Source organism: Gossypium arboreum, chromosome 10 (assembly GCF_025698485.1).
Source record: "Gossypium arboreum isolate Shixiya-1 chromosome 10, ASM2569848v2, whole genome shotgun sequence".
Lineage (NCBI taxonomy): Eukaryota > Viridiplantae > Streptophyta > Magnoliopsida > Malvales > Malvaceae > Gossypium > Gossypium arboreum.
The window spans coordinates 75,102,648-75,129,021 of NC_069079.1; positions in this window are offsets into that span (position 1 = coordinate 75,102,648).

Consider the following 26,374-nt stretch of genomic DNA (forward strand, 5'->3'; position numbering starts at 1 on the left):
TGACTCCACTTTTTTCAAATTTAAAATGGTTTCGACAGCTATTTCATACCTTTAGCTTATAGAACACAACTTTTGTACTTTATGCGATTTAGTCGTTTTTGCTTAATTAACTATCGAAACAATAAATTTTTTCAACGAAACTTTAATACCATCTTATTGCCACTACGTAAATATTTATAAAAATATTTATGAATCGGTTTATAGAAACAAGGTCCCGATACCTCATTTTCTAAACCCACTTGACCTTAGGGCCATACCACTTGAACTTAATAAATCGCTTATAAAACAAAAATCACAATATAAAAAACATTTTTAAAATCCCAATTAACTCATAAATATTAAATATAATATTTACAAACCTACTCATTTGATTTGGTGGCCTCGAAACCACTGTTTTGATTAACCCTAAAAATAAGCTATTACAACTAATATCTATGGTTTCGAGGGAATGAGCCACTTGGAATTTCATTCAAGCTGAATTTCAGAAGAAATACATCAGTCAGAGGTTTATCGATTAGAAATATAAAGAGTTTCTTGAGCTTAAATAAGACCGTATGTCTGTTATAGAATACGAGCGAGAATTTGTGAGACTAAGTCAATATGCTATAGAATGTGTTTCGACTGAAGCTATAATGTGCAAGAGATTCGAGGATGGATTGAATGAAGATATCCATTTGTTAGTTAGGATTCTTGAGATCAAAGAATTTGTTGTGCTTGTTGACCGAGCCTATAAAGCTGAAGAGCTCGAAAAAGAGAAAGCAAAATCTAATTTTAAAGCTAGAGATATGAGAAAGAGATCTACAAGTAAATCATTTCAATTTGCATAGAAAAAGTTTTGAGATGATTATAGCCGTTCAAAGGTTAATGTAGGACATCCAAGTAGGGATCGTGCTAGATCACATTCGAGCTTTAGAGCTCCAGTTACTTTCATTGCTAGTGTTGGAAATGTCAAATCTAATCGTCTTGAATGCAAACACTGTGGTAAAAGACATCTCGTTAATTGTAGACTATATGATCAGGCTTGTTTCAAATGCGGATCATTAGATCATTTTATCCGAGATCGTCTTGAGTCTGTTGAGCAAGAGATTGTACAAAATCAGAGACCGAGTAACACTTCAGCTAGAGGTAAACCTCCCAAAAATATGGGAAATGTGAGTGGTAGTCAAAGAGGGACTAAAGACACTGTTGTTAAATCTGAGGCTCGTGCACTTGCCAGAGCCTATGCCATTCGAGCTAGTGAGGAAGCTTCGTCACCAGATGTGATTACAGGTACATTTACTCTTTATGATACTTCTGTGATTGCTTTGATAGATCCTGGATCAACATATTCATATATATGTAAGAATTTATTATCCAGTAAGACTTTGCATTTAGAGTGTACTGAATTTCTGATTAGAGTATCGAATCCCCTAGACAGATGTGTTTTGGTTGATAAAGTCTGCAAGAAATGCCCATTAATTTTTTGAGACATTTGTTTTCCGGCTGAAATGATGTTATTACCTTTCGATGAGTTTGATATAATTCTGGGTATGGATTGGTTAACTTTACATTATGCTGTTGTGAATTGCAAATGAAAAACTATTGATTTGAGATGCAAGAATGATGAAATAGTTCGAATTGAATCTAGTAATTTGAATGGATTGCCTGCTGTGATATCTCCGATGAAAGCTTTGAGTATTGTGAGAAAAGGTTGTGAAGCTTACTTTGCCGATATGATTGATTCAAAAGTTTCAGAAAAGAAAATTGAATCAGTGCCTGTTGTATGTGAATTCCCTAGTGTGTTTTGTAAAGAACTTCCAGGATTACCTCTGATATGAGAAGTTGAATTCGGCATTGAATTAGTACCTGGAACTGCTCCTATTTCAATAGCTCCATATAGAATGGCTCTGACTGAGTTAAAAGAATTAAAGTCTTAGTTGCAAGAGTTCACTCATAAAAGAATTAAAGGCTTTTCTATGATTGCAAATCCATTAACGAAACTACTTTAGAAAGATGTGAAGTTCGAATGGTCCATTTCACGCCCTGATTTTCGGGATTTTTTCGTGTTTCTGTGATTTTTGGTAAATTTTGGAATTTCGGTGTTCTGAATATTAGAATTGTGTTTAAATGTGTTAGTAGGTCTTTAGAAGGCCCAAGCCTAGGTTAAACATGGTAAAATATCAAGGTTGGATTTTAAGTGAATAGGAGACTGGGTTAAGTGGGCTTTAAGAAGAACTTCGTAATTCATGGCACAAATAAGGCTTTGGTAAAGTGGTAAGGTGGCGCCACTAGATTCCTAAAAAAATGGAGCATGGGAAGGAATTGAAGGTCCAAGGTTCAAGTTGCAAGGTAGGCATGTAGTTACTTTTTAATTTTGGACATGTGCTAGGCACATGATCACTCAAGAGAATTTCAGCAAGGGCCTTAGGGAGGTTGGGCTGATTGCTTTAGTTGATGTTAGGGTTAGGTTTTTTTCTTTTTCTGTCTTGGAGGATTAGGGTTAGCCAGCTGAAAGTTTTCATTCATTCATTCTGAGTTCTCACAAAGCCAAAAACGCAAGTTCCTCTTCTTGATGCCGAATTTTCTCCCTCTCTTTTTCTCCATTTTCTTTCTTCCCTTGTGCTTATTCTATTAGCCGAAACCTTCTGATCACCCTACTCACCTTCTCTGTCGATCCTATCCTCCACAAAACCTCTATAGCCGATTGCCACAAAAGCCGAATCCCGAAACTCACTACTTGTGCCAATTTCTCCAAAGCCAAAATCCTTCGGTATTTTTGTTCCTCTTGATCAAAATTCATCTTCTCTAAACCCTTGGTATCGATCGGCAACATTATTCCAAGGTTATAGCCTCAAATCATCATCTTCTTCACCACTTAAGAAGCCGAAATACCATAAGACTTAGGGGCTTATAGCCGAAACTTTAGATCTCCTGGATTCGGGTTCTGCCATTGTTTAGAGGATAGATCTACATCAGATCTGCATAGAACTCAAAGAGGAATAAGTGGTAAGTGCTCATTACCTCAGATCTAGTCTTATTTCTTTCAAGTTAGAAAAAGCCAAAGTCCCTAAAGGTTAGGGATGCTGTCGAGTTGGGCTTGTAGCTTTAAGGGATGTTATAATTGTTTTTATTTTGATAATAGTGTGATCTAGAGGCTACTGATCGAAGGCTTGGACAAGTGGAACGACTGGATCTAAACCTAGTCGTTAATTTCGGCAAAGGTAGGATCGCTAGTGTCTAAGGTGCTTTTGGCCGATTATGGTAAGGGGTTAATACGTAGTTCATTTTTGATAGTTAGATTAACGTGTTAGTAATCCAATCGTAGGCAGTTTGTATGTGTGGATCTCGTCAGCATGTCGTCCAAACAGGTGTGTAACTGACACCCTTTCGTAGTCTAGATCTGCAAAAGCCGAAAAGCCGAAATACCGAAAAACCAGTATTTTGTGGACTTGCGAGTGTGCAAATGCTCGTGAGGTAAATCAATTAACATTTTTGGTAAACTACAATGTTTAAACTGCAGAGTGCATGATTTCTGTGCCTTCGATATTTTTGGGTTTTATGGGCCAAAATTGGGATAGTGGGCCAACGGGCCCAATTCGGTAAGAACCCTCGGTAAGTGTTTCTATTAGTATGTGAAAGGTGGGAATATGCATGAAAACCCTTAAAACTAATAAATTACTGAAATACCTTTATAGGTGGACAAGTTACAGATTTACCCCTAAGAGTAAAATTACTGATTTACCCCTAGGGTTAAGGTTGACCTGAATGCATTTTGACTACTATTATTTACTGCATGCCATGTTATTATTATTATTTGATGCATGGGAGTGGGATATTGACGGAGGAAGTGCTGAAAGTGGCTTGTCCTGTAACGCCCCGCACCTGAGACCGTTGCCGAAGTCGAACACGAGGTGTTAAGGAACTTAATTCATTTATTTACACAGTTCATTTTAAAATTTCCAGACAAGCTGGCTAACTGCGTCATTGTCACCATAAAAATCATATCTCGAGTTCCAAAACTTGAAAACTGATTCCGTAAATTTTCCCTGAAACTAGACTCATATATCCATCTACATATTTTTTCTAGAATTTTTGGTCAGGCTAATTAGTACATTTTATTAGTTAAAGTCTCCCATCTTTCAGGGTTCTACTACTCTAACCTTCATTCATTACAACTTAGATATCTCCCTGTACAGGGCTTCAATACATATGTTGTTTGTTTCTAATGAAACTAGACTCAAAAAGTAATCTGTACATATAAAGCATGACTTCTAATTATTTCTGGTTAATTTATGGTAAATTTCCAAAGTCAGAACAGGGGATCCAGTAATCGTTCTGGCCCTATTTCATGAAACTTAAACATCTCATAAAATACGGCTCATATAGTCGTTTCGCTTCTTCCATATGAAAATAGACTCATCAAGGTTCGATTACATAATTTATTCATTATTTAATTACAGTCCTACTATTTTTAGTGAATTTTCAAACTCACATCACTGCTGCTGTCAGCATCTATTTTAAGGTAAATTTCACCTATTTCATAGTTTCCATGATTCAACTAGCCATTTGACATACATAGCACCAAATATGATCGTGATTAACCATTCCAATGGCTAATCATTGCATAGCATTTCCACACCTCTCAATAACCATATATATACAAAATGATTTTAATACTATGCTCAAAATATTTAAGCCATTTTCGCATGCCTATCCGAATATATACACATTACCAAAGGTACTTGATTAACAACAAAGGTTAGTCCTATACATGCCATTATCAACATTTAACTAAAAGAGTACCAAAAGGGCTTAGATAGTGTGGACGACTTCGACTTCGACAATCCCGAGTCCGATAGTGATTTAACAAAAATCTATAAACAGAGAATTAAAGAAACGGAATAAGCATTTAATGCTTAGTAAGTTTTGAGTAACGAAATTATTTACGACTAAAGTATAGCATTCATATGACTAAATGAATAATTTCATATATGCACATTCTCAAAATCATAATTTCTTCATGCTTCAACCAATATATTCATACATGTGGTATCAAACCTAACTAGAGGCCTAAGCTCGTTAATCAATTGAGCGAGTACTATTTGAAAGGAATCAACCTTTCGATGCATATCTGAAACATACCTTATCGTTTGTATTTTATGAGCGTATTAATTGAAATTATTATAGCAAGATCGCTCGCTTCCAAACCCAAGTATCTTCGGGATTTAGCCGGATATAGCAACTCGTACAAATGCCTTCGGGTCTTAGCCCGGATATAGTCACTAGCATGAATGCCTTCGGGACTTAGCCCGGATATAGTCACTAGCACAAATGCCTTCGGGACTTAGCCCTAGTATAGCAACTACTCGCACAAATGCCTTCGGGACTTAGCCCGGATATAGTAACTTGCACAAATGCCCTCGGGGCTTAGCCCGGATATCATCCGAATAATCAAGCACATATACCAATAAATCATGACACATCCATATTTCATTATCATAACTAGAATTCAAACACAAGACGCTTATCAACCATTAACATTTTTGGCTCAATAGCCACAAACAAAGAGCATGATTTTGATTTGCTTTATAACATGATCTCTATACACATTCGGCTACCCATCATAGGTATAAACTAATCACCTCAATATACAATTCAAGTAGAATCATTATATCACCGTTTATTTGTTATGCTTATATGTCATGACTTAATCAAATCATAAACTAAGTTTCATTACTCGAAAACTTACCTCGGATGTTGTCAAACGATTTCAACAGCTATTCGATCACTTTTTCCTTTCCCTTATCCAACTTTGATCCTCTAAGCTCTTGAGCTAAATCAAACAATTTACTTCCCAATCAAACACAATCACACGACATCCAAATACATTTTAGAACAATTCTTAACATATTTACTACTCATTTACAAACAAAATACTCATACCACATTTATAAAACTACAAGCCGAATATACCTATGTGTGACCATCCCAATTTAATCGATTTCTTGTTTTATACACTACCACATATTCACACATATATATATATTATGCCATTTACTCATAAACCCCATTATGCTGAATATTCATTAACCAATAGTCACACACACTACTTATGTACAAAAATTTATCCACCATAGCCTATAGTTCATTCGGCCATTCATCACTCAACCAAAAAAAATTTCATAGCAAACTCCTATGTCCAAGCACACACATATACTTACATCCCAATACTCATAACATTCAAAATCACATTTTAAGTAAATTATCTTAAACAATGCCGAATCCTTAAGTGATTAAACATGTAACACCCCAAACCCGGCCTGGATGTTATGACCGGATCTGATGCGCCACATTGATGCGTTCAAAACACTTAGTTTGGAAAAGCTGAGTTGGTGTTGTAAAAGACACTTTTAAAAGTAAGTTAAAGTGAATGGAAGTGCGCACTGTAGGAAACCAAGAAGAAGAGGAGGTGAGTCCGTCGGACCGCTATGCCAAGCTCTCTTGGATCCAATCCTAGACATGCACACCGCCATTGCCACACTCTATCATCTCGTATAATTTTGAGAAAACCGCTTGATTATGACCAGCTTAAGAAAATGATTAAGGTTGCAAATCGCTTGCTTAAAATATTTATTTTCTTGGGAAAACATTTACTTTATGGAAACTTTATGCGTCATCGTGATCTTTTAAAAACAAGTAGATTTTATAAAACGAACCCTAGTGCTAGCCAGTTTAATAATCCCCAAAATATAAGTAATTAAAAAGAGCGACCTTATTACAACTTTAAGCATAATAAAATAATCCAAAATAAATATTAAACTTATTTAAAATCGGCAATCAATCTTCATGGCCACTCAATCCCGCCTAGCTCCAAGTCCACCAATTCTAGGGCTCACCGCAAGGATGGAAGAGGAAGGGGTTGAGTTTGGGAAAACTCAGTGTATCTGAAACCCATCCAAAGCCCAATTCAGCTCGAGCCCATTGGGCCCGAGCCCTATTCAAATAACAAGACACAAGAGGTCAAGCCCTTTTCGAATCACAAGAGCAAGGCCTTAGCCCCTTTTACATAACAGTGTGGCCCATAGGCCCATTCAAGAATATGAGTATCAACAAGAATAATGAATGCAAGCCCATCCGGGAGACTACTCAACCCACCAACCGCTACACCGCCTGCACCAACCCTACACACCATGTGGGAATATCTCAACCCACCCAAATTACACACACACCACAGTTGCAAAGAAAGTCGCTCAAATTTCAGTCATTGAGGCAAAGCCTCCAAGACGTGGATGAACCACTTTCAAGATTTCCTCCATTAATACCCCAATCCCATGCAACAGATATTAATAAATGCATATCATGCAAAATACAAGAGTAATCAATCATGCGTTCACCAATTTAAAACCCTAGGGGTATATCGGTAATTAGGCTCTTTAGGGTAATTTGGTAATTTTGCTCTTTAGGGTAATTTCGTGATCTACGCCATCGCACAAGCTAATTCAGTAATTTTTATCAGTTTTATGCAATTTGATTCCACCATCTACCTAATAAAGCTAATTTGCCCATCTCTTACCCATATTGGTCCATAAGCCCATTGGGCCTAGTTTTGGCCCGTCGAGCCCCTTTTTCTCGAAATACGCTAAAACGTCACGCTGAACGTGCTTACCACCTTGCGGTGCCAAATCTAACAATTATTCTATGACTTGAGAGCATTCGATACCCACATGACCATGAAAGGCCGATTTCAGATTTCTACTTTTGCCGAATTGAACTAAAGAAGGGTGTTCAGACACACCGATTCATGACGATCGCCATCGAGATCACTTCCGATGTCCTACAATTGATTAGCATAGTTCTTATTTACAAACCATAATCACTAAACCCCAAAACTTACTTATCTATGATCGAACCATATCCCTAAAAAGCCTTCAAACCTTACCTTTTGCCAAAATCGATAGCTAGCTCGAATCGATTGCTCCAATGAACCACGCCTTTAATCCAACACTTAAGAAGACACTAATCATTGATGAAAACGTCGATTAAAAACCTTTAGAGCCACATGCCCAATTCGATGACCTCTCTATATTTTAGGGACTTCGCTTTTCCTAACTTTGTAAAATATAACCAGATCCGAGATGATGAACACTTACCCTTACTCCTTTTTGATCTCCACGCAAACTGGTGCGATTTATCTTTCAAACGATGGTAAAACTCGACTCCGGGGTTCGAAGTTTCGCTATAAGCCCCAATTCTATGGTTTTTCGCTTTTGTGTGATGAAGGAGATGATAATGCGGGCTACAACCTTGAAGTAGAATTGCGTCAGAATCCAAGATTAAGAAAAGATAATTTGTAAATTAATAAAAGCAAAAGAACATAGGAGAACACGGCTTTGAAGAAATCGGCACAAGCAAAGGATCACAGATTTCGCTTTTATGGATTCGGAAAAAGTGTTGATGAATAGTAGGTATGATGAATAGTTTAAAGAAGAAAAAATAGAAGAAGAAGAATAGGGAGGTGGTAGTTTTGGCTAGAGAGGAAAAGAGAGAAAAGAACAATCCTAAGGTGTAAAAAAGTAAGAAAACGGCACCAACAATACCCTAAGTGCCAAATACTACCCTCATAACCCCCGCCGATTTTCCTCTTCAATTCCCCCATTCGCTAACTCCTAGCCTCATCCCAATCCTTAAATCTCTCCCTTATCACTCCTTAATCCAAGCAGTTAAACCGATCCAACTCTCCTCTAGCGTAATCCACGAACTCCAACACTTACCCTCCCGCACTAAAAAATAAATGCATCTATTTGCCAACAAAGGAATCGAACCTGTGTCTTCCCCAACACTTACACGCCACCTTCATAGCTCCCTAGTGGCGTCACTTAGCCACTTTACCAAAGGCTCATTTGTGTCATAACTTACGCAGCTTCTTCTTAAAAGCCCACTTAACCAAATTTCCTATTCACTTAAAAATCCCACCTTGATATTTTACCGTGTTTAGCTTAGTCTTGGGCCTTCTAAAGGTCTACTAACACATTTAAACATAATTCCAATATTTAGAACATGAAAATTTCAAGATTTACTAAAATCACAAAACCCAAAAAATCCCGAAAATCAAGGCATTACAACTAATATTTTTTTTCCTTTCCGATAATAATAATAATTTTATAAATATATCTAATAATAAAATTTCAAATATCAATAATACAAGACATAATAATAATTTTCATAAAAATTTTCAAACATACATACAAGAATATTTTTCTAATAATAATAATACTAATTAAAATTTCATAAAATTTAAAATATCCGTAATAATAAATACAAGAAAATTTTCTAGTGGTAATTTAATAAAATAATTTTTTTCTGAAACGATAATATTTAAAACTTCCTAATTATTCAGGTTTTCTTCTATTCAATCCTGCACTCAAAACCCAACTCTTCTAGGCCCCAAATTTAGGATGTTACAACTCTACCCTCCTTAAAAATTTCGTCCTCGAAATTTCCAACTATCAATTAACTGTATAAGTCAAACCACTATGCCACTATGATATGCTGCAAGACTCGATCTAAATAATTTTAATACGACCCGTAACATCCAATTACCAAATAAAGAAACGCTTATCGTGCACGCATACAACTCGTAACATATATTTAAATAAAACAAACTTGGCAATCCCGAGCTCGATGCTCCTTGGACCCACATCTACGACATGCTCCTCGTCCTCCTATGGCATTCACCGAATGACGTCCGCTGCGATCTTTTCAGATTGGATAGTTTGGTCGTGCCTTAACATGTTTCACGTAGCGAGGCTTGGTTTTCGAGAACTAGAATCCTTCCTTTTCTTACACTCCAAGCACCTCGCTTGAAGCCCTTCCCTAATTTCCTTAATTTTGTATCCAATACTTCCTCTACCACTTTCCTTACTAACTCGGCCGGTGCCTCGGTACCAAGCTCGAGTTACCGCTACCAAGTTGGCGGACTTTGCTTACCGCAGAATCCATATCAATGCTCTACATTACCAAGACACATATCAAATAACTACAAAAGTCTCAAATATTTTACTATTTATTCACATGTCTTATGCAGAGATAGTATTTTCAAGTTTCTATTTTCACAGAATCATAGCCTAGCTACAGTCTCGGTATTCTAGAGTTTTAGGGTTACCCTAGTTATAATGTCATGATATGGTCTAGTTCTATCTACAATAATATCTTAATACAAATGTAATATGAGGAATGTAAATACTTACAGACTTGGTGCCGGGATTCAGTGTGCCACTTCTCGATCGATCCATAAAACCCATGGTTTTGTTTTATCTAAAAAAGATTTGATTTGAAAACACTTTTATTTTAAAACTATTGATTTAACCCGCTTAACAAATAGAAAAACTTGAACATCTTCAAAAATCTGCCTTTCCAAAATACCCTACTTAGGCCCAACTTTTTTGAAAAGATTTTTGGACCGATCCATGTACCGAGTTGTTGCAACCAGGCTCGATACCACTAAATGTAACACCCCAAACCCGGCTGGATGTTATGACCGGATCGATGCGCCACATTGATGCGTTCAAAACACTTAGTTTGGAAAAGTCGAGTTGGTGTTGTAAAAGACACTTTTAAAAGTAAGTTAAAGTGAATGGAAGCTGCGCACTGTAGGAAACCAGAAGAAGAGGAGGTGAGTCCGCTTGACCGCTTAAGTACCAAGCTCTCTTGGATCCAATCCTAGACATGCACACCGCCATTGCCACACTCTATCATCTCGTATAATTTTGAGAAAACCGCTTGATTATGACCAGCTTAAGAAAATGATTAAGGTTGCAAATCGTTTGCTTAAAATATTTATTTTCTTGGGAAAACATTTACTTTATGGAAACTTTGCGGCGTCATCGTGATCTTTTAAAACAAGTAGATTTTATAAAACGAACCCTAGTGCTAGCCAGTTTAATAATCCCCAAAATATAAGTAATTAAAAGAGCGACCTTATTACAACTTTAAGCATAATAAAATAATCCAAAATAAATATTAAACTTATTTAAAATCGGCAATCAATCTTCATGGCCACTCTGAATCCCGCCCTCCAAGTCCACCAATTCTAGGGCTCACCGCAAGGATGGAAGAGGAAGGGGTGAGTTTGGGAAAACTCGGTGTATCTGTAAACCCATCCAAAGCCCAATTCAGCTCGAGCCCATTGGGCTGAGCCCTATTCAGATAACAAGACACATGAGGTCAAGCCCTTTCGAATCACATGTAAGGCCTTAGCCCTTTTTACATAACAGTGTGGCCCATAGGCCCGATTCAAGAATATGAGTATCAACAGTAATAATGAATGCAAGCCCATCCGGGAGACTACTCAACCCACCAACCGCTACACCGCCTGCACCAACCCTACACACCATGTGGGAATATCTCAACCCACCCACCCTACACACACACACAGTACAAAGAAAGTCGCTCAAATTTCATCGATTGAGGCAAAGCCTCCAAGACGTGGATGAACCACTTTCAAGACTTCCTCCATTAATACCCCAATCCCATGCAACAGATATTAATAAATGCATATCATGCAAAATACAAGAGTAATCAATCATGCAGTTCACCAATTTAAAACCCTAGGGGTATATCGGTAATTATGCTCTTTAGGGTAATTTGGTAATTTTACTCTTTAGGGTAATTTCGTGATCTACGCCATGCACAAGCTAATTCAGTAATTTTTATCAGTTTTATGCAATTTGATTCCACCATCTACCTAACAGGCTAATTTGCCCATCTCTTACCCATATTGGTCCGTAAGCCCATTGGGCCTAGTTTTGGCCCGTCGAGCCACTTTTTCCGAAATACGCTAAAACGTCACGCGAACGTGCTTACCACCTTGCGGTGCAGATCTAAAATTATTCTATGACTTGAGAGCATTCGATACCCACATGACCATGAAAGGCGAATTTGGCATTTCGCTTTTCTTGAATTGAACTAAAGAAGGGTGTTCGGTACACACCGATTCATGACGATCGCCATTGAGATCACTTCCGATGTCCTACAATTGATTAGCATAGTTCTTATTTACAAACCATAATCACTAAACCCCTAAAACTTACTTATCTATGATCGAACCATATCCCTAAAAAGCCTTCGAAACCTTACCTTTTTGCCAAAATCGATAGCTAGCTCCGAATCTGATTGCTCCAATGAACCACGCCTTTAATCCAACACTTAAGAAGACACTAATCATTGACAGAAAACGTCAGTTAAAAACCTTTAGAGCCACATGCCCAATTCGACAGCCTCTCTATATTTTAGGGACTTCGGCTTTTCCTAACTTTGTAAAATATAACCAGATCTGAGATGATGAACACTTACCCCTTACTCCTTTTTGATCTCCACGCAATCTGGTGCAGATTTATCTTTCAAACGATGGTAAAAACTCGACTCCCGGAGTTTTGAAGTTTCGGCTATAAGCCCCCAATTCTATGGTTTTTCGGCTTTTGTGTGATGAAGGAGATGATAATGCGGGGCTACAACCTTGAAGTAGAATTGCGGTCAGGAATCCAGGATTAAGAAAAGATAATTTGTAAATTAATAAAAGCAAAAGAACATAGGAGAACCTGGCTTTGAAGAAATCGGCACAAGCAGTGATCACAGGATTTCGGCTTTTATGGATTCGGAAAAAGTGTTGATGAATAGTAGGTATGATGAATAGTTTGAAGAAGAAAAAAATAGAAGAAGAAGAATAGGGGAGGTGGTAGTTTCGGCTAGAGAGGAAAAAGAGAGAAAAGAACAATCCTAAGGTGTAAAAGCAGAAGAAAACGGCACCAACAATACCCTAAGTGCCGAAATACTACCCTCATAACCCCCCTGCCGATTTTCCCTCTTCAATTCCCCCCATTCGGCTAACTCCTAGCCTCATCCCAATCCCTTAAATCTCTCCCCTTATCACTCCTTAATCCAAGCAGTTAAACTGATCCAACTCTCCTCTAGCAGAATCCACCTGAACTCCAACACTTACCCCTCCTGCACTAAAAAATAAATGCATCTATTTGCCAACAAAGGGAATCGAACCCAGGTCTTCCCCCAACACTTACACGCCACCTTCATAGCTCCCTAGTGGCGTCACTTAGCCACTTTACCAAAGGCTCATTTGTGTCATAACTTACGCAGTTCTTCTTAAAAGCCCACTTAACCAAATTTCCTATTCACTTAAAAATCCCACCTTGATATTTTACCGTGTTTAGCTTAGTCTTGGGCCTTCTAAAGGTCTACTAACACATTTAAACATAATTCCAATATTTAGAACATGAAAATTTCAAGATTTACTAAAATCACAAAACCCAAAAAAATCCGAAAATCAAGGCATTACAACTAATATTTTTTTCCTTTCCGATAATAATAATAATTTTATAAATATATCTAATAATAAAATTTCAAATATCAATAATACAAGACATAATAATAATTTTCATAAAATTTTCAAACATACATACGATAATATTTTTCTAATAATAATAATACTAATTAAAATTTCATAAAATTTAAAATATCCGTAATAATAAATACAGTAAAAATTTTCTAGTGGTAATTTAATAAAATAATTTCTTTTCTCAAACGATAATATTTAAAACTTCCTAATTATTCGTGTTTTCTTCTATTCGAATCCCAGACTCAAAACCCAACTCTTCTAGGCCCCAAATTTAGGATGTTACAAAACATCAAATTTTTACTCAATTCCCAAACCTATAAACAACATTTATTCATGACATCAAGCATCTTCATTTCGGCTATTACACATATATACACTAGCAATCAAATACTAACATTTGCACTTCACCTTAATAGCTAGCTTAGCAAACCTTAATTTAACATAAAATTGTTCATAACACAATTAAAGCATCCTCTCCATTCCATCAATGCAAAACACATACATTGCCCAATAATATCCAAAATCATATTCAGCCTTAGTACTCAACTTGCTAGCCGATTTTTCTCCATCTAGCAACTAATGCACATATGTGCTCATTTGTTAGACTCTACTTCACCTAACTACCAATTTTTTTCTTTTCATCCAAATAACATGAACAACAACCATTTCTTGAACATTTTCTCTTAACTGATTACTCATGTTACCAACAAGATTCAAAATTTTGACATGGGCTAAGCAAGGAGCTTAATGACTAACTCAAAAAAAATGCTAGAAATCCAAGAATCATCCTTGAACTTACCTTGATTTAGCTAACCACCATAGCTGAATTTTTTCCAAGCTTGTTCTCTCCTAGTCACGGCAATGAGGAGCAAAGATGAAGACTTTGGTTTCTCCTCCCATTTACCACATGTTTTATTATTCTTAATTCCTTATTTTATTTTGTAAACTAATAATGCTAATAGAAAATACATATTATCATCAATGACCCATACCATGGCCGGCCACTACTTATTATAAATGGAAATTTGACATGCAAACCCATCATTTTTATAACATGCATTAATAGGTCCTTATAGTGTAACACCCCGAACCCGAGACCATCGCCGGTGTCGGACACGAGGGGTTAACAAGCCAAGTTCACTTGTTTTGCCCATCTATTTGACATTTCCAGTCAGGCTGGAAAACTGCGTCACTGTCGCCTTAAAAATCATATCTCGAGTTTCAAAACTCGGAAACTGGTTTCGTAAATTTTCCCTGAATTTAGACTCATATATCCATCCATGTATTTATTTCTAGAATTTTTGGTCGGGCCAATTGGTACAGTTTATTAGTTAAAGTCACCCATGTTACAGGGATCGACTGCTCTGACCTTCGCACGGTATAACTTGAATATCTCTCTGTACAGGGCTTTAATGCTGGTTCCGTTTGTTTCTAATGAAACTAGACTCAAAATGGAATTTGTACATATAAGGTATGTCTCCTAATTCTTTTTGGATAATTTATAGTAAATTTTTAAAGTTGGGACAGGGAACCCAGAAACCGTTCTGGCCCTGTCTCACAATAGCTTTAATATCTCTTAACATGTAACTCCTATGACCATTTCGTTTCTTCCATATGAAAATAGACTCATCAAGGTTCATTTACATAGCTTATTCACTATTTAATTCCATTCCTACGAATTTTGGTGATTTTTCACATTCACGTCACTGCAGCTGGCAGCATTTGTTTTTAAGGTAGGTCTTACCTATTTGGTAGTCTCCATGAACCAACTAGTCTTGCCATACATAGGTTCATATATGATCATTTTAACCATGCCAATGGCTGATCATATGACCAACATTCCCATTTCCAAGCCATAGCCACATCATGACACCAAATATATACATACAAACCACAATTAGTCTAAGTCGATACTTCACTTTTACGAGCCATTTTCGCATGGCCGTACATATATACATCACAACATATTCAACCAACAAGGGGTAGTCCTATACATGCCATTTCAAAGTTCAACCAAAATTTATACCAAAATAGAGGCATGGATAGTGTGGATGACTTCGATTTATTGATCCCGAATCCGATTGCTATCGAGCAAAATCTATAAAACAGAGAGCCAAAGTAACGGGGTAAGCATTTTTTTTATGCTTAGTAAGTCTCAAGGAATATAATCAGCTCTAATTACAGCAATACATTCACATAGCCAAATGCATCATTTCATTAATACACATTCTTACTTCACACTTCATCATTATATACTTTCACAAAGTATCAATCAATTCAATAACTGAAATTCATTAGTCGATTGAGCGAATGTTGCTCAAACATGTCGACTTTCCAATGTACATATAACGTACCTTATCCTTTGGGCTTTTCGAGTGTACTAATTGAATTCATTACAGCAACCAACACTCACCTCCAGCCCAAGATTCTTCGAATATAACCGGATATAATCACGTGCACAAATGCCTTGGTCTTAGCCCGGATAAAATAACTTCATACGAATGCCTTCGGTCTTAGCCCGGATATAGCCACTAGCACAATTGCCTTGGTCTTAACCGGATATAATTTCCAGCATAATTGTCTTCGGGCTTAGCCGGATATCATTCAATTTCTCATGTACACATACATCAATAATCATTGGACATACATATTTCATTTTCGTTACTAAGGCTCAAACGCAAATATAATCACAAGCATATTCGCCTTCGGGACTTAGCCGGGTAGAATTCAAATGCTCATACATACATAATCAATAATCAATACACATCCATACTTTATTTCACATAATTCAAGTAGGGTCACTTCTTGAGGACTTACCTCGGATGTTGTCGAACGGCTTTTTTGGCTATTCGATCACCTTTTCCTTCCCTTGTCCAATTGTGGCCCTCTTAGCTCTTGAGCTAATTCAAACAAATTCAATTTATTAAAACCTCATTGTGCTTGCTTATGGCGAATATGACAAGGAGTTTAAATGGTCATATGGCCACTCTTTAGCTTGAATACACAATGGTCATGCACATTTTATACTACATCAAGCAATTCAATACAATTTATTTGAGCATCAAGGAAAAGCTAAGGCCTTCAATAGGCTACCCAAGGCCGAATATTCATGTACATGTTGAGGTCAATTTTGCACTTAATACCTCACAAAAACAGCATGCATTTTACTAGTTAATGCTTTGCTCATTGTGGCCCAAAACTTATAATATAGCATCAAGCACTTATATGTGTGCTAGGCCGAATTGTGCTTGCAATTTCACAAGCATTCTTCCACATCTTCTTCTTTAAACCAATATATTCATCACTTACTTCATAGCCAAAACATCATGTGCAAACATATATATACAATATGAGCATGGCAATTTCAAGGTGTCCATAGCCATCCAAAATACAAATTTTAACTAACATGCAAGAAGCATGAACCATGCTCATGAATGCATCATGGCCAAATATGACAATCATGCTCCATTCAACTTCAATCATGGTTAAACACAAAAAGAAAACTCAAAATCTTACTCAAGAGTAGACAATCCATCATTGCAAGCATCATCATCAAGCTTCACACTTAGCATGCAATGGCTTTATCACCATAACAACTTTGGCCAAATACCATTTCCATGGCATAACAAAGGATTTGAGCCATGGCTAACATGCACATCAAATTAGCAACCAAACCATGCATGAAACTCCCAACACAACCTCATACATACCTTAATCTTGATGCAAACTTAGCCAAATCTCCTTCTAGATCTCTTCTAAACAAAGGAAATGAAGCAAAATCCCTTCTTCCTCTCAAGATTTTCGCCAAAAAGGAGAGAGCAAGCATGAACAAATTTTTTTTGTTTCTCTTCTTGGTTGCACGCAAGCAATGGGGGATGCTACTCTCACACACATTTTTTTTCCTTTTCTCACCCATGCTTAGTTGTTTATTATTTCTAACATCATCCATTTAGTAAAACATGTTGGGAACATGTTCCTTGCCCATAACCTTGTCATGGCCGGCCACTCCTCCTTAGGAAGGGATTATTTGACATGCAACTCCACCTTTTGTTAACATGTACTAACAAGCCATTTAAAATTAGCCTATCATATTTCACCATGTTTCACTTTGATCCCTATTTAATACTTTCTCATACAAATGGGTAAAATTAGAGAATGAAATTTCCACATATGCATGCACACACATAGTAAGCATAGAATATAACAATTAATTATTTTTATGACTCGGTTTAGTGGTCCCAAACCACATTCGGCTAGGGTCTATTTTGGGCTGTCACAACTCTCCCCACTTAAGAAATTTTCGTCCCGAAAATCTTACCGTAAATAGGTTTGGATATCGCTCTTTCATAGAATTCTCGGTCTCCCAAGTAGCTTCTTCTATCCCGTGCTTGAGCCTAACACTTTCACTAGCGGAACCCGCTTGTTTCGCAACTCTTTCACTTCTCGTGATAGGATACGAATCGGTTCTTCCTCATAACTCATATTAGCTTGAATTTCAATTTCGATGGACTAATCACGTGCGATGGATCGGATCTATAGCGTCAAGCATCAAACGTGAAAGACATCGTGAACCTTTTGAGTTCGGGGCAAAATCAGCGATATGCCTTTGGACCGACTCGCTCGATATCTCATATGGCCCAATGAACCTCGGGCATAACTTGCCCTTTCGGCCGAACTCGAGTATCTTTTTCCAAGGCGATACCTTGAGAAACACTTTATCACCCACCGATACTCGATATCCTTACGCTTCAGATCTGCGTCGACTTCGACGATCGGAGGCTATCTTCGACTTTCACGGATTACTTTCACTTTTCATTCAGCATCCCTAATCAAATCCACCGAAAATCTTACTTTCACCGAGCTCGGTCCAAAACAATGGTGTACGGCATTTACGACCGTACAAGGCCTCGTAGGGTGCCATCTTAATACTTGATTGAAAGTGTTGTTGTGCGAATTCAATCAACGGCAAATACCGCTCCCATGAACCACTAAACTCGAGGACGCAACATCTTAACATATCCTCAAGTATCCGAATTATCCGCTCCGATTGACCATCGGTTTGGGGGTGAAAGGCGGTCTTTGAAATGCAACTTGGTACCCAAAGCTTCTTGCAACTTTTTCCAAAATCGCGAGGTAAATCTCGGATCTCTATCCGACACGATGGAAATAGGCACCCGTGAAATCTCACAATCGAGAAACGTACAATTCCGCTAATTTGTCCATTGAAAATCCGACGACGGGGACAAAGTGGGCCGACTTAGTCAATCGATCTACCACGACCCAAACCGCATCCTTCTTACTTTATCGACAATGGCGGTCCGGATACAAAGTCCATTGTGACTCGATCCCATTTCCACTCGGGTATCGTGATTGGTGAAGTAATCCTCAAGGCACCGATGTTCCGCTTTCACTTGTTGACATATTAAACATCTCAAACAAAGTCGGAGATGTCTCGCTTCATACCATGCCACCAAAACCGACGTTTCAAATCATTGTACATCTTCGTACTCCCGGGTGGATTGCCATTCGGCTACAATGGGCTTCATTGAATTATCGAAATGAGTTCAATTCTTTGGGACACAGACGACTTTTGAACCTCAAACAATCGTCATCGTCGATTTGAAACTCCGAGTCCTTGTTCGAACACACGCAGCCCGTTTTGCAACCAACTCGTCGTCGACTTTCTGAGCTTCTCGAATTTGGTGTGTCAATAATGGTTTGGCTTTCAATTCAACCACTAACACATTGTCGGATCGGACAGACAAGTGCACATTCATCGCTCGTAAAGTGAATAACGATTTACGACTCAAGGCATCCGCAACCACATTCGCCTTTCCGGGTGATAGTCAATGATCACTCATAATCCTTTAACGGCTCGAGCCAACGTCTTTGTCGCAGATTTAAGTCTCTTTGGGTCATCAAATATTTGAGACTTTTGTGATCCGAGTATACATGGCACCTTTCACCAAATAAGTAATGTCGCCAAATCTTTAAGGCGAATACGATGGCGCCAATTCGAGATCATGAGTCGGATAATTTTTCTCATGTGGCTTTAATTGCCTCGACGCGCAGGCCACAACTCGACCTTCTTGCATTAATACGCAACCTAACCCAAGTAGAGAGGCGTCGCTATAGATGACAAACTCCTTGCGGACTCGGGTTGCACTAGAATTGGGGCTTCATCAAATAAGTTTTCATTGATCGAAACCTTTTGGCATTTCTCCGTCCATTCGAACTTAACATCCTTTTGGAGAAGCCGTCATCGGCGTGGCTATCGTTGAGAAGCCTTTTACAAATCGTCGGTAATAACCAAGCAAGCCCCAAAAGCTCGAACCTCGAATATTTCTGAGGCTTCCAATTAAGTATGGCTGAAATTTTATTCGGTCGACTCGAATACCCGATGCAGATACCACATGACCCAAGAAGCTAACCTCTTAACCGTAACTCACACTTCTGTGAACTTAGCATATAATTGCTTATCCCGTAAAATTTGCAAAGACTAACCGCAGTGTTCAAGATGTTCGGTCTCATTTCTTGAATAGACCAAGATGTCATCAATGAACACGACTACGAATCGATCCAAATATGGTCTAAAGATCCGATTCATTAAATCCATAAATACCGTAGGGCATTAGTGAGCCCAAACGGCATCACTAGGAACTCATAGTGACCATATCTCGCTCAAGGCGTCTTGGGTACGTCCAATCTCGGATTCGCAATTGATAATAGCCCGATCTCAAATCTATTTTCGAGAACACCGAGGCTCCCTTCATTGATCGAACAAGTCATCAATACGTGGCAATGGATATTTGTTCTTTATCGTCGCTTTATTAAGTCGACGATAGTTGATGCACAACCGCATGGTTCCATCCTTCTTCTTCACGAACAATATTGGCGCACCCAAGGCGAAAAACTCAAGGCGAGCAAAACCTCTATCCACCAATTCTTGCAACCGAGCTTTCAACTCCTTTAATTCGTTGGTGCCATACGATAAGGAGCTATCGAAATTGAGTGGTACCGGTACCAATTCGATGCCAAATTCTATTTCCGAACGGTGGTAAACCCGGCAATTCTTCGGGAAAACATCCGGTATTCACAAACCACGCGCAGATTCGGTTTCTTTTCGATTCCTTGTCATCGAAAGCACGTATGCAAGGTACGCTTTGCACCCTTTTCTTACATATTTCGGGCCAACATCGCCGATATTACGGTGGCAACCCTTTAAGTCCGTAGACTCAACCCGAATTATTTCATTATTCGCGCACCTCAAATCGATAGTCTTGCTCTTGCAATTTACAACGCATCGTGCATGGTCAACCAATCCAAACCAAGAATAACGTCGAACTCATCGAACGGCAAAAGCATCAAGTCCGCTGGAAAACAAGAACCTCGGAACACTAGGGGACTTTTCTTGCACACTTTGTTGACAAGCACGTAATGACCCAAGGGTTTGACACCGAATTACAAACTCAAGAGACTCAATGGGCAAAGTCTTCTTGGATGCTAAGGTTTCACATATATATGAATGAGTAGAACCGGGGTCAATCAAAGCAATCACATTTGTATTGAAAAGAGTGAAAGTACTAGTAATAACATCCGGAGAGGCAGATCCTCGGCGTGCGGCAGATGGCATAAGTCCTAGCAGAGCACGAGCCTCAGATCTAATGGTAGCATCTCTAGATCCTCTCGACCGCCACCGACATTGCCCATATTTCTAGGTGGCCTACCTCGGCAAATGGTAGCACCGGGTTTCCACTCGACTCACATTCTGCTCAAGCATCCTCGGGCAATCCTTCATAAAGTGGTCGGCCGATCCACACTTATAGCAGGAGCGATCACGAAACCAACAGCTCCCGAATGCCATTTGCCACAATGTGGACACTCCGCCTCTCTCGGCGATCATTTCCACCATCTGGCGATCGAAGTGACTCGTGTGGTCACAGGGGTCGATCGCGTCCTCGTCTAGAAAAGCTCAAACGCCTCTAGACCGGCTCGCATCATCTCGAAATCTCTTCGATGCTTGTTGAAGAGACTTTCCGAGGACCTCTTCGAATTCTCCGGTTCCACATCAGCTTTTTGTTTCTCCTTTCTAAGCTCTTGACTTTACAAGCTCGCTCAACAAGTACTACGAACTCTCGTATCTCGAGGATGCCAACAAACATCCTTATATCATCATTCAGCCCATCCTCGAGCGTTTACACATAATAGCTTCGGACGAAATGCATTCTCGCAGCGTCTGGCTAAGCCTCACAAATTTTCGTTCGTAGTCGGTAATCGACATCGAACCTTGCTTAAGATCAAGGAATTCCTCCGCTTTTGGTCGATGAATCTCGATCGATATACTTTTTTGAACTCGGTTTGAAAGAATTCCCAAGTCACTTGCTCTCTAGGCACCACAAGTCGAGTACTCCACCAATAGTAGGCGGACTCGCGTAGCAAGGAGATGGTACACTTTAAGCACTCATCGGGTGTACAGGATAGCTCATCAAGCACCGGATAGTGTTATCTAACCAAAATTCAGCTCGCTTCGGCATCATCATCATCCGTAGCCTTAAATTCAGTGGCCCCATGTTTTCGAATCCTATCGATTGGGGCTTACTTGACCTTATTTGGTCATCACCGGAGGTATTGTAGGTGCGGGGTTGCATTTGTCGGGAATGGAGGTTGTGGAACAGTAGTGTTGGTTCGAATGTATTGATTAAACCATTCGCTCATCACACTATAAAAGGCTTGCCTAGCCTCGTCATTAGGATTTCTGGCCATAGGTTGAGAGTCCGCCGCTGTCCCTTGCGCGAGCAGGTGCCACACTCTCCACATCATCAGCTATCGCTCGGTTGGGATCGGGATCCATTGCTATAAACAAACACAAAGTCAAATTGTCGTAAATCACCACACTATCGATTCATCATTTAATGGCATGTATAGCTAGACCCCAAACACATCACGGTAGTCCTAGAATCGACTAAACCGTGGCTCTGATACCAATAAAATTGTAACACCCGAACCGAGACCATCGCCGTGTCGGACACGAGGGTTAACAAGCCAAGTTCACTTGTTTTGCCCATCTATTTGACATTTCCAGTCAGGCTGGAAAACTGCGTTACTGTCGCCTTAAAAATCATATCTCGAGTTTCAAAACTCGGAAACTGGTTTCGTAAATTTTCCCTGAATTTAGACTCATATATCCATCCATGGATTTATTTCTAGAATTTTTGGTCGGGCAAATTGGTACAGTTTATTAGTTAAAGTCACCCATGTTACAGGGATCGACTGCTCTGAACTTCGCGCGGTATAACTTGAATATCTCTCTGTACAGGGCTTTAATGCTGGTGCCGTTTGATTCTAATGAAACTAGACTCAAAATGGAATCTGTACATATAAGGTTTGTCTCCTAATTATTTTTGGATAATTTATAGTAAATTTTTAAAGTTGCGACATGGAACCCAGAAACCGTTCTGGCCCTGTCTCACAATAGCTTTAATATCTCTTAACATGTAATTCCTATGACCATTTCGTTTCTTCCATATGAAAATAGACTCATCAAGGTTCATTTACATAGCTTATTCACTATTTAATTCCATTCCTACGAATTTTGGTGATTTTTTACATTCACGTCACTGCAGCTGGCAGCATCTGTTTTTAAGGTAGGTCTTACCTATTTGGTAGTCTCCATGAACCAACTAGTCTTGCCATACATAGGTTCATATATGATCATTTTAACCATGCCAATGGCTGATCATATGACCAACATTCCCATTTCCAAGCCATAGCCACATCATGACACCAAATATATACATACAAACGACAATTAGTCTAAGTCATTCTTCACTTTTACGAGCCATTTTCGCATGGCCGTACATATATACATCACAACATATTCAACCAACAAGGGGTAGTCCTATACATGCCATTTCAAAGTTCAACCAAAATTTATACCAAAATAGAGGCGTGGATAGTGTGGATGACTTCGACTTTATTGATCCCGAATCCGATTGCTATCGAGCGAAATCTATAAAACAGAGAGCCAAAGTAACGGGGTAAGCATTTTTTTTATGCTTAGTAAGTCTCAAGGAATATAATCAGCTCTAATTACAGCAATACATTCACATAGCCAAATGCATCATTTCATTAATACACATTCTTACTTCACACTTCATCATTATATACTTTCACAAAGTATCAATCAATTCAATAACTGAAATTCATTAGTCGATTGAGCGAATGTTGCTCAAACATGTCGACTTTCCAATGTACATATAACGTACCTTATCCTTTGGGCTTTTCGAGTGTACTAATTGAATTCATTACAGCAACCAACACTCACCTCCAGCCCAAGATTCTTCGGAATATAACCGGATATAATCACGTGCACAAATGCCTTCGGGTCTTAGCCCGGATAAAATAACTAGCACGAATGCCTTCGGGTCTTAGCCCGGATATAGCCACTAGCACAATTGCCTTGGTCTTAACCGGATATAATTTCCAGCATAATTGTCTTGGGCTTAGCCGGATATCATTCAATTTCTCATGTACACATACATCAATAATCATTGGACATACATATTTCATTTTCGTTACTAAGGCTCAAACGCAAATATAATCACAAGCATATTCGCCTTGGGACTTAGCCCGAGTAGAATTCAAATGCTCATACATACATAATCAATAATCAATACACATCCATACTTTATTTCACATAATTCAAGTAGGGTCACTTCTTGAGGACTTACCTCGGATGTTGTCGAACGGCTTTTTCGGCTATTCGATCACCTTTTCCTTCCCTTGTCCAATTGTGGCCCTCTTAGCTCTTGAGCTAATTCAAACAAATTCAATTTATTAAAACCTCATTGTGCTTGCTTATGGCGAATATGACAAGGAGTTTAAATGGTCATATGGCCACTCTTTAGCTTGAATACACAATGGTCATGCACATTTTATACTACATCAAGCAATTCAATACAATTTATTTGAGCATCAAGGAAAAGCTAAGGCCTTCAATAGGCTACCAAGGCCGAATATTCATGTACATGTTGAGGTCAATTTTGCACTTAATACCTCACAAAAACAGCATGCATTTTACTAGTTAATGCTTTGCTCATTTGTATTAAAACTTATAATATAGCATCAAGCACTTATATGTGTGCTAGGCGAATTGTGCTTGCAATTTCACAAGCATTCTTCCACATCTTCTTCTTTAAACCAATATATTCATCACTTACTTCATAGCCAAAACATCACGTGCAAACATATATATACAATATGAGCATGGCGAATTTCAAGGTGTCCATAGCCATCCAAAATACAAATTTTAACTAACATGCAAGAAGCATGAACCATGCTCATGAATGCACCATGGCCGAATATGACAATCATGCTCCATTCAACTTCAATCATGGTTAAACACAAAAAGAAAACTCAAAATCTTACTCAAGAGTAGACAATCCATCATTGCATGCATCATCATCAAGCTTCACACTTAGCATGCAATGGCTTTATCACCATAACAACTTTGGCCAAATACCATTTCCATGGCATAACAAGGATTTGAGCCATGGCTAACATGCACATCAAATTAGCAACCAAACCATGCATGAAACTCCCAACACAACCTCAAACATACCTTAATCTTGATGCAAACTTAGCCAAATCTCCTTCTAGATCTCTTCTAAACAAAGGAAATGAAGCAAAAATTCCTTCTTCCTCTTAGTATTTTCGGCCAAAAAGGGAGAGAGCAAGCATGAACAAATTTTTTTTGTTTTCTCTTCTTGGTTGCACGGCAATGGGGGATGCTACTCTCTCACACACATTTTTTTTTCTTTTCTCACCCATGCTTAGTTGTTTATTATTTCTAACATCATCCATTTAGTAAAACATGTTGGGAACATGTTCCTTGCCCATAACCTTGTCATGGCGGCCACTCCTCCTTAGGAAGGGATTATTTGACATGCAACTCCACCTTTTGTTAACATGTACTAACAAGCCATTTAAAATTAGCCTATCATATTTCACCATGTTTCACTTTGATCCCTATTTAATACTTTCTCATACAAATGGGTAAAATTAGAGAATGAAATTTCCACATATGCATGCACACACATAGTAAGCATAGAATATAACAATTAATTATTTTTATGACTCGGTTTAGTGGTCCCGAAACCACATTCCGGCTAGGGTCTATTTTGGGCTGTCACATATAGATTAACCTATCACCTTTTAAAAGTGTCACACATAAGTCCTATTAATTAAATTCACATGCAATCGACTAAATCGAAGCTTAAAACTTTCACACATTCATATTCACATATTTTAGACAATAAATATCATATTCAAATACTTCGGTGACTCGGTTTAGCGGTCTCGAAACCACTTTCCGACTAGGGTCAATTTAGGGCTGTCACAACTCTCCCGCACTTAAGAAATTTTCGTCCCTGAAAATCTTACCGGTAATTAGGTTTGGGTATCGTTCTTTCATAGAGTTCTCGGTTTCCCAAGTAGCTTCTTCGATCCCGTGTTTGAGCCATAACACCTTTACTAACGGAACCCTCTTGTTTCACAACTCTTTCACTTCACGAGCTAGGATGCGAATCGGTTCTTCTTCATAACTCACATCGGCTTGAATTTCAACCTCGGAGAGATTTATTATGTGCGAAGGATCAGATCTGTAACGTCGAAGCATTGAGACATGAAAAACGTTGTGAATCTTCTTGAGGTCAGGGGGTAAAATCAATCTATATGCCATCGGGCCAACTCGTTCAGATATTTCATATGGCCCTATGACCTCGGACTCGGTTTGGCCTTACTGACCAAATCTGAGTATCTTTCTCCAAGGTGAAACTTTAAGAAGCACTTTGTCTCCCACCTGATACTCAATATCTCTTCGTTTTAAATCCGCATACGACTTCTGACGATCTAATGCTGCCTTCAGACTTTCACGAATTATTTTTACTTTCTGCTCAGCATCTTTAATCAAATCAACTCCGAAAATAT